The sequence below is a fragment of the Bactrocera neohumeralis genome, chromosome 5, assembly GCF_024586455.1.
Source record: "Bactrocera neohumeralis isolate Rockhampton chromosome 5, APGP_CSIRO_Bneo_wtdbg2-racon-allhic-juicebox.fasta_v2, whole genome shotgun sequence".
Lineage (NCBI taxonomy): Eukaryota > Metazoa > Arthropoda > Insecta > Diptera > Tephritidae > Bactrocera > Bactrocera neohumeralis.
The window spans coordinates 30,004,335-30,013,596 of NC_065922.1; positions in this window are offsets into that span (position 1 = coordinate 30,004,335).

The following is a 9,262-nucleotide window of genomic DNA, read 5'->3' on the forward strand; positions in this document are numbered from 1 at the left end:
GCCCAGCTATCAACTCGTAAAAGGGATTCAGGAAATTTCCTTTAAGGGGTTACATGGTTTTCCTTGGCATTTGTTTCAACAATTTTTTCTTATATGAAAATTTAAATATTTTATTAAGTATAATTTTTCATTGTTACAAACATATACTGTTAACAAAGAAATTCTGAAATTTTTGGAAAATAATATTTTAAACTCGATTGACGCCATTCCCAGTGACCCCTCGGATAAAAGATGCGCCTCCGTTGGCAGGATAACTTCTTACAGGATCATCTAAAGTGAAAAAACATACGTCTTTTAGTTAAACACTTAATTTTGGACTTGGACAAAGAAAAAAACCAAAAATTTTTACAAAGAAATTAAAATTTCAGTGAAAATTTCGCGAGATTTTTTTTTCAAATAGTTGTAATCGAAAAATATACTCCTTTGTCCAAGTAATTAAGAGTTATACTATATCTCAAAGACCTGTGTAAAATTATATGATTGAGTAGTTCTCGAGAAAACTTGTCAACTGACTTCAAAAATACAGTTTCGAGAAAAACGCTTTTAAAGGCTGCGCACTTGGCCTAGTCTCCGAAGATCTCAAGGCTGAATCTCCGAAATTATTACACGAATCAACTTGAAAATTTAGGACAATATTCAAGATGTATTGTAGAATTTAATAAGGCAATAAAAAATATTCGATTTTTTGAAACCCGTAAACCCATGAAACCCTTAACAATGCGTATGCTATCACCCGACAGCCGATTCCTTCGAGTTCTTGAGGTAATGGGTAATTTTCTTCTAAGATCTAGTGTAAAGGAGACAAAACCTCACCATGCGGGGTACCCCAATTGACTACTCTAAGTACACGCACACTGTCCCATTTCGCCAAGACAGTTCAGTCGCATTACAATATATGAAATACTTCAGATTTGTTTCAACCTCAAATCTATCCTAATGACCGCTAGAACAAAACATTTTCATACCAAGTTCAAGTTTGAGATTTTTTATACAAAATTGCAATTCTTATAAAAATACGATTTTTTTAATTTGGCAGTTTCAGATTTGTAATGATAAGTTAGAGGCATGACTTCTTATGTAATTATTCCCATTAAATCGTTGAATTCAAATTAAATACCTGTATTAACAAAAATATAATTTTTTTATTGATAAAAGTCTAATACTTTTTGGACCAATCCGAGATGTTGGTATACTATTATTTTTCCTAAAGTGTAACACCCTCAAGGCTCATATATATTTAGCCATCCATATGCAAGTGTGAAAACAATTTCAGGCACGACAGTATGCGTGTCAAATAAAAATTGAGATTTACATAAAAAAATCGCATGTTCTATATTTAAAGCTGACCTTACTTTTAATTTGCGAATTTATTATATCAATTTGTATTTATAGAAAAGCTATTAATTATATATGTATGTACATGTGGAAAATGGACTTGACATTCAAATTCTAACAGTGTCTAAAAAAGAGGATCTGGAATATATATATGTATATTTATATTATGCACATAAGTATTTCAGTACATATATGTATTTGCTATATACATGTTCGTTTGTACTTTTCCAAACTCAGTGTCATAAATTTTCAACACTCATCGCCCAGCAATGCACTTTGTACACGCATTTCTGCCACATGCAACCCAATGGGACACCAATCATGATTTACCACGCCCTAACCATAAATTAGCACACGCTTATCGCGCTGTTTACGCCTTAATGCACTTTCTCAAGAAGCAAAAATGTTTGCACACCCGTCGGAATTTTCCCCACGCCACATTTGGCGGCATGCATGACTGACTGTTCTGTGGCAATTTAAGTGCTGCTTTGTTGAATGATGAATAATAATTTTTTAAGGAGGTGTTAATTAATTTCAGGCACACATTTGAAGTTAAAATTTAAAAGCTTAATTTTTCCAGTCTATTAGAGTGGAGTATAAATATACATATGCGAGAGTATATTAAGTTGTTTGTTAGCTCAAAATAGCCGGGTGAGCAGCTGACGAGAGAACAGCTGTGCTGGTGGAGAGCCGTTTGTAAACACAAGAAATTTTTCAGTGTGTTTTGTTAACATGGGCACGTCCAGACATTGTATTCACTAACTAAGTGGCTAAATGCGTGTTCATGTGTTATTGAAATCAATTTCCACACATCTTTCACTGGCACGCAAACGAAAATCAGCAAATTAAAAATACAAACATATGTCGCCAAATTAAACAGACGCAGACGAGTCTGAGCAAATTAAGAATTAGTTTGAAAATATTTTAATAAACAACGCGTTGGGGGAAAATGTTTATTATTTTTGAGGAGAGTTTCAATATACTGATGAATTTTCGTTGCTGCTTGCTGGTAGATGAAGAATGTTTCCAGAATTATTCTATTTAAAGTGGTTTATTGGGAGACAATTAATTTTATGAATTTCTTGAATCAGAATAGATATACAATTATTTCAAACCTAAAAATCTTATATTACAATGTGGAACTTCTAACCTTAAAATTTAATTTTGAACGGGATATTGCACTATAATACATTTTGGTATTTGGAAACAAGCTGAGTCGCATATTTAAACTTAATTTTAAAATGTTAATATAAAATTTCAATGAAAAGTTGGTTGTATGTTTAAGATTCCCCAAAGTAATTTCGCTTAAAATTACACGGAGTTCGCCGAGACTGCTCCAATCGGTATTAAGGCAATTTTTAACTTTGGTAAACTGTTAAAAGCTTTGGCCTGCAATTTTATTAAATTTTTTCATATCACATTTTCCAATGAAATTTACAATGAAATTCTGCAAACAATTTCAAATCCAGCCTTCTATTACCGATTTGGCGACTTGTGGAAAGATTTTCGGTGGGCTGAACTGAAAACTTCCGGGATCCCACATGAAATTGTGAAACATAACAAGCGATTAATGTTTCTCTAATATGGTTCATAGCTCCCATTTCAACTAAATTAATGGTTATTAAATTCACATCAGGCCTAAAAGTTCCATAAAATATTTTTGGATTTTTTTTTCATATTTCAAAATAACTTATTTTTCTAATTTGACTAATTTGTTTACCCCGAACCGAGTATATCAAGTTTGTAACAATCGAGAATGTCGGGGTTTTTATTAAGAACTCTCGTATATAAAGTATACATACGCACTCTTATGAGCAAAAAATAGTAAGACTTTGTTCATAATTTTAAAATTCTTAACTTATTCTTCAAAATCTATGTCGTTCACCTGAAAGTAATACCTCTTGCCCCAATTACACTTGTGCCAACGTTTTTTCCAATGCTCAAAACAGTTGTTAAATTCAATTTCCGTCTTTAATTGACTCAAAACGATCGTTTGAGTTTGCTAAACAGCAAGAAGTCACACCGAGCTAAGTAAGGCGAATACAGTGATTGCGGCATGATATTGGTTGATAATTTGGCGAAAAACTCACGAAGAATCAAGAGTTCACAAGAGTTGTCGGCCTATAATTCCGGTCTCTTTTTACGAATAGCTTCCGCAAATTACGCATAACCTCAAATGGTATTCCTTGTTGACAGTTTGGCGAGTCGGAAGGAACTCGGAATGCACCACACCTCCATAATCGAAGAAAACTGTCAACATGTTCTTTTTTTCGACCTGATTTGACGTGGTTTTTTCGGCTTCGGTTCACCTTTGCCACGATATTCGGCCGGCTTGATCGTCTGTTTCCGGGTCGTAAAGATAGATCCAAGACTAATCGCGAGTTATAATATATTTCTTGGTAGTCGGAAAGCATAACGTCTGTGAGTTAACGCGACGCTGTTTTTCGAAAGAATTTAGTGATTTTAGAAAAAATCATGCATTTACTTTTCTTAGGCCCAAATTATCTTCAAAAATGGTTTTCACTGATCGTTCCGATATTCCAACGATACCAGTAAGATTTTGACTGTTGATCGTCGATTCTCAAGTTCCAATTCCGTTATTTTTTTGACGTGTTGATCATCTATTAATGTGGATGGCCGTTCTGGACGTGGTTCATCACCAACGCGTTTTCGACCCTCTTTTAAAAATTTCAAAAACTCTTTTTGCGATAAATAATGATCACCGAAGACCTTTTCCAACTTTCTGAACGTTTCGGCACCAGAAATTTGATTCCGCACACAAAATTTAATGAAACTTCTTTGTTGAATAATTTCACTCATCGAAAATCGCCGAATGTACTTTATGTACTTCAGAAAGACAAGTTTATACTAAACGCTAATGATAACTTGGATGTGGCATTTGGCACAGATGCGACTAACAGTCATACCAACTTAGAAAAAACATATTTCGACGTAGTTTTTGAGCGACATTTTTACTAAAAGGTCTTACTATTTTTTGCCCACAGTTATCACCATGACGGACTGATTCGATTTAACCATATCTGCTCAGTTTGTCAATCTGTATAAACTCGAACTCGTTCCTCAGTTTCTAAGATATCGATTAACGACTTTTGATCAAGACAAAGTCGTTTTATACACTTCTATGCTAGAAACAATGCACATGTAAAGGGTATTATACACGTGAATTTAGGGTAGTCGAAGTTAACGCTTTTTCTTGCTATCCATTTTTTCCCCCTGTGATCAACCCAGACACCAAAAATTATGCTTATCGTTTTTTTACGTTCCTGTACCAACACGCACTAGTTACTGCTGAAATATTTGTTTAGATATTAGCACCTTGTGTACCAAGGCATGAAAATAATTATAATAAATATAAGGCAGCACCCATTTTCGAGAAAACATAACAATCACACAAAATTATTTAAGTTTTCATCTTAATTGACACTATTAATGTCTAAGCGATGTTGGCTGAAATTTTAAAAGAACGAAATTAGAAAGAATTCACTAAGAAGAGCGAAATCTTTGAAAGCCTATATATGTATTTGACAACAACCAGCAGCTGGTGTTACATAACTTTACACTGCTTCTGTCTTTCAAAATTCTTAGAAATCTCCCTTCAGACTGCGTTTATGCCGAATTAATTAATTTGCCTCATAAGTCAGCACACAAATACCTTCTAATGTTTATCTGAGAATTTATAAGCATATTTATCACATACACGCATTTTCTAGAGAAAAATCAATATTGTTGCAGAAGATTGATTTGAATTTCACTAGGCATTTTAATAATAAATATATTTTGTAAGCAGCGTAATAGATTTCGGTGAAATTTTGAACAAATATACATACATACACAAATACAAATAAACATTTTCTTTATTCTTTCATTGCCTTGATTTATTACTTTAACATTGACTTTCAATCCCATTACTCGCCCCCTCTCTGTCTTATATGCTTTCAAGAGCAAGCACAAGCCGTCACTTTTCAATGTGTTTTTCGCCACTCTTACTGTATTCTCTATACATAAACTCAATTCATAATCTCGTGCTGTTCATTGGTCCGTTTCGAAATCCATTTAAGAACAAATTACTTTTTCATTTCAAACTTTTCCTTGCCGCGTAAAGAATTTGTTGGCAGGCATTGGTCTATGTATTTAGACGCTTTCAAATCAATCAAATTGCAGTTGACAATTTGTCAAAAAGTCAATAGCAAAGAGTACTCTTCGCAGACGTTCGGTTGAGTCTGCTGTCACCTCCGATTGAGCATTGAGATTTCACAGTAATTTTTGACAGATTGTCGGCGTTAAGCGCAGTCATTGGTTATTTACCACATGCTGTTTAGAATGCCATTTCACTATTTATTTATTTATATAAATTTGAGCAATGTTGAATTAATTTCTTTTTTGGTGAGCACGTGAATGGTTAGCATCTGTGTGGTTTGATGAAGTCTGATGACAGTAAATTTCTCTTGAAGCATACTTCACTCCATTAAACGAGTTCTACATTGGGCGAATCAAATAGTAGTCCGATGGTGCAAGGTCAGGGCTATTTGGTGAATGCATCAAAACTACCCAGCCAAGCTCTCCCAGTTTTTGCCAAGTCATTAAGGATGTGTGTGGTCTAGCGTTGTCCCGATGGAAGACGAAGCCCTTTCTATTGATCAGTTCTGGCAATTTTTTTTTGATTGCTTGCTTCAATCTCATCAGTTGTTGACAGAAAAATGTAGAATCAATCGTTCGACCAGGATGGAGCAGCTCATAGTGAATGATTCCCTTCCGATCCCACAAAACACTCAGCACAACATTTCGAGGCGTCAATCCTGGCTTTACGACCATTTGTTGAGCTTCACCATGGCTGGACCATGATCTTTTTCCGCACATTATTGTCGTATTTGATCCACTTTTTGTCTCCTGTTACCATTCGGTTCAGAAATGGTTCGATTTCATTTCGTTTCAGTAGAGAATCACAGATGTTATTTCGAACCATTTCATTTTTCACTGATAATTCATGTTGGGTACCCAAATATCGAACTCCTTTTCGCAACCAGCCTTTTTATAAATGGTTCAAAACCGTTTGATGATGAATGTTAAGTTCCTTAGTGATGTTATGGCTGCTTATGTGACGGTCCTTGTCAATCTTTTCCATACTTTCATCGACTTTTTCAACGATAGGTCGACCAGAACGAGGTGCATCTTTCACATCGAAATTCCAGAACGAAAGCGAGCGAACCATTGTTATACTACACGTACTGATACAGCATCGTCTCCGTAAACTTCACAAATTTCATTGGTGGCTTGCGTGGAATTCTTCACTTTTTTATACAAAAATTTCAAAATATAGCGAATTTCTTCATTATTTTCACTGATTTTTGAACAGCTGTAACTTTTTTCAACTTCCCCGAATTTAATTTTTTTTTGGTTAAATGAAGCTTAACATCTCCCCTTTCCAACACTATATGGGTCGACGCAATGCGTTTGGTAGCACTGGAGATTTACAACTGCAACGACATCTATTGACAAAATACGAAAAGACTTTTTCGACTACACTATACAAGCTCACTTTGAGTAAATAATATACAGTAAATGGCTCAATAAGTCCATCGATGGCTTGAAGCGCGCCGCTTGAAGTTAGAAGCATTCTCACAACAACAATTTCAGCTAGTTAGCCTAAACTTCCCTTTGACAATAAAAATTTCTGTTCATCACACAACCTTTCCTCATTCAATTTATAATAAGTAAGCTTATATGCTACAGCTTCATCAAAACTCAACGGTGTTGAGAGGAAATTACCCCAAAGTAAGTCAACACATTTTGAAATGAGATTTTTCTCCTTTGCACGCAGCAACAGGTTGATGGCGAATCCATGCATAAAGCCACAAGTTGCCTGTCACCAGTAGTGAGCTAAGGGCTTATGAGCTACAACAGCGCTATGCCAACAACGGCAGCATTTTGTATGCAAGTCACTTTTCACGTAGATTGCAAAGTATCTAAAAGTAGTTAGTGTACTTAGTGAAACTTCCGAGCTGCACTGGCAACAAGTGAAGTGAAAGCGTGTTAGGGAAATTGGCCCGCTGAGGATATCATCAAGCAAGCATCAGCTAAAATGTGCTTAAAATAAGTTTGCTGAAATTCCATGCTAGAGAATTCATTTCATTATTAATGTAAATAGCTTGAGCTAATTAAATGAAGTGCAGATGAGTTAAGCAAATTGTATTTTAGCAACGATCGACGATTTATGCACGCATATGTATGTATGTGTAAGAGCTTTTCAAAGCGAATTTTCCAAACTGCCTTTTAATGGGTAATTAGCTGCGTTTAACTGCCAAAAACGTGTCTCATTTTAAGACCACAAATTCATACTAAGAAATATGTGCTTTGCCTTGATTTCTACCACCCTAATGTAATACAAGATTTTGCCGTGAGAATGCTTAAACGCCTATAGTATATGTCCCAATATACTAAACATTAGTCCATTAATTAACTTTTTGTTCATTTTTGTAAAGCCTAGACCATAGCAGAGATTTATATGACTTGCACGCGCTCGACCGTTAACTACAGTTTCATGGTCACCCAGCTTATGACCGCATTCAAGGAGTTTGGCTATTTATGCCATGCCACCAGCTGTTGCTTTAGCATTTGGCGGTATTTTTATAGCAATCGCTTCTTGCATACATACATACATACATATTCATAAATGTTTGCGCTTTATTGCTCTAGTGAAATGCCTCTTAAAATTTCTTTCAGTTTACATTAAGCTTTCGAAGTTACTCATACGCCCTGTACGGCGCTTGTACAAATTTTGAAATTAATTTACTTTAGTGTTCTTGCTTTGATGTCTATATGCTGCATGTGGTGTTTGCAAATCACAGCGTCACAAAGTCTCATAAAACTTTATTTCATGACCGCACACAATAACAACAACAACAGTATTATTTACTTTATGTTTATGTACATAGAAAAGTTGCTTTATCATATGCAGCGGATATGGCAGAGAGGTTTGGCACTTGTTGCGCATTCAGTGAGCCAATTGTTAATAGAAATCAAGTTCACACGACTTTTTCTTCCCAAGTTGCTGCTGATTTGTCGAAACCGCCGATATTGCACCACTAGAGGTTATACAAGCTGATCGATGAAAATCAAATTTTTGCTTGAAAAACTTTTTTATTTTACAACACATCTTCACGAAATTTTGCATAGATTATTTTCTAAAGAAACACTATATTATCCATACAAATTGTTCAGATCGCATAACTATAGCATATAGCTGTCATACAAACTGACCGATGCAAATAAAGTTTTTGTATGAAAAACTTTTTTATTTGACAAGATATCTTCACGAAATTTGGCGTAGAATATTAACTAATTCAACAACACAAAATTCGAAGGAATTGTTCAGAATGGACCACTATAGCATATAGCTGTCATACAAACTGACCTGTCCAAATGAAGATAAAGGTCTTTTTATATTCTTTTATGTCTAAAAATACACCCGAGAAAGTTAATTAAGCAAAGGGTAAAGTTAAAGTTTTTTTTTCTTAAAAATTGTTATGTTTCATTTTGAGTCCTGTGACATTTGAAAGCTTTGTTATTTCATGCCTGCCTATAGAGTACTTAAGAATACAAATAACCACCACATAACTATATCAAGAACTCCACAAATAGACATATTTACTATATATTCTATATAATGATCTCAAAGGCCAATGTTATGCGCATAAATATGTATGTATTTAGCTATATGTATATGTAGGTTCCTCTCAGCTTACAATGCTCTACCTTTCCAACTAATAAAATGGCACACGCCGTCAATGTTTCTGCGGAACAATTGAAGTATAAAATTTTATGCCAGTATCTGCTTACCAAACAACATCAATGTAAACAAAAAGCTGTGCATATAAATGTAGCATGCAAACACCTGTTTTGTGTACAC